We start from the raw sequence: 2061 nt of genomic DNA on the forward strand, positions 1-2061 counted from the left end.
GGCCTGGGCAGCGGCGGGCGTGGTGGCCTAGGCAAGGTCAGCGGCAGGAAAACCAGGGGCAGTGTGGCGCGTGCGTGGGCCGGCGAGCAGGCGCCACAGGGCACGTGAACGGCACGGGCTAGCGCATGGCGGCGTGGCCGTGGGCGCGTAGGAGCATGGCAACGCGGCCAGGCGAGCGACACGGCCCGGGAGCATGCGGGGCGGAGGTACGCGGGCGCATGTGGCGCGACCACGGGCGTGGGTGGGGAGCACTGGCGCAGGCAGACACGACCGAGGAGGCACTGGCTGCAGCGAGGAGCGGTAGCGGGCACGGGAACGAGGGAAGTGGGTGCCATGGGGAAACGGCAACGGTAGGCGAGCAATACTGCGGCAACAGGCGGGGCAATGCGAGCAGAAACGACAATGGTAGGCGAGCAGTACTGCGGCAATAGGCGGGGCAATGCCAGCAGGTGAGGCGAATGACGGCACGAACGCGCGAGTGGGCGACATTAAGAGGGGATGCGGATGCCGAGAACCTCATCGTGCGTGGGTGGGGAGAGGGGCAGCGAGGCTTGATGCAGAGCTCGCGGAGGGGACGAGGACAGGACGGCGAGGCGGCGGGGGTGGTCCGGTGAGGTCCAGCGATGACGACGGGGCGCATGGCGTCAGGGGCGTCGGTTGCCCTCGATCCAGATCCACGCGGGGTAGGGAGATAGAGATTGGGGGAGTGGGGGTAATGGGGGGTGTGCGCTAGGGTTCGGTGGGGGAGTGGGGGTTATGGGGGTGCAGTTGGGCTCGGGTGGGCCGCTAGTTGGGCCGAGGCCCAACTAGGCCGCGAGGGCCTTTCTTCGTTTCTTCATTTTTCGTTTATGTTTCTTTTTACTTATTTTATTTCTTTTCTATTTTATTTTTGTTTCCTTTTATTATAATTTTGTAAAAAATATATTTAGCACCTAAATTAGTATCATTAATATAGGCCACTGCCAAACTTAGTTTGGACCCAAAATAAATTAGTTTAATATTATTAGAATTTTAAAAGCTATTAAATTATTATTTTAGCCACTCTTTTCAACTAGTTTAGGGCATTTAAACACTTTATGATAATTTGGTTTCTCCACCATAATTACTTATGATTTATTTGAAACATTTAGAACATTTTATTTTAAATTGTTTGAAAACTTTTATTGTTAAACCTTATTTTAAATTTGAATTCGAACGGGATTTAAATCATCGCAAGATTGACAACAGCAATCGTGATGACGTGGGATCATTAGTAGAGAGTTACTGTAGCTTAATTATCCAGGTGTTACATAATGGTTTTGGTGTTATGGATGTTAATATTTTGTATAATTTGGTAAAAAATTACAAGGTTTGACCAGAGACAAAACTAATATGCGAAACAATTAAAAATGGAGGAACTGTCCTCGAAACATCATGGAGAAACCCAAGAAACAAGTTAAAATGATGATATTCAAATTGAGCTTTGATAATTGGGGAGAGGGGGGGCTACAATCGACTGCATCCTATGGCTTTGTTGCAATCTTTTTTTCTTTGATCTCTGCAACAAAAGTCTTGCTCGGCTTTCTGCAACAAGAGACTTGTTGCAAAAATTCCAGCAACAAGAGCCCTGTTGCAAAAAAAAAATTAAACTGTTTTCTTTTCTTTTCTGAACCTATTTTTTCCTTTAAACTCTGCAACATACGTGTTGTTGCAAAAAAAATGTAACAGAAGAAAACACAAATCCATGAGCCCGCGGATCTGCGACCACGCCTCCTCCTTGACCAATTCTGCGCGACTAATGCTACATCTATAAATGTTTACTTAAAAAATTTACATACAAACTAATGTGGAGGATTATTATTGGTAACAGGTGATGAGGGGGCCACCCCACTTAAAATCAAGGGGAGAGAGACAGAGAATTAGTTTGAAAGGTTTGTAGGTCTAGCATTATTGATTCCGCGTCATCGGTCACCGTTCCAGGCCAGCCTATTGCCCTGCTCCTCCCATCTCCCTCCCCCACCCCCTCTCTCTCTCCCTCCCTCCCTCCCCCACCCCCTCTCTCTCTCTCTCTCTCTTCCGGAG

This window comes from Triticum aestivum, chromosome 2B, assembly GCF_018294505.1.
Source record: "Triticum aestivum cultivar Chinese Spring chromosome 2B, IWGSC CS RefSeq v2.1, whole genome shotgun sequence".
In the NCBI taxonomy this organism is placed as follows: Eukaryota; Viridiplantae; Streptophyta; class Magnoliopsida; order Poales; family Poaceae; genus Triticum; species Triticum aestivum.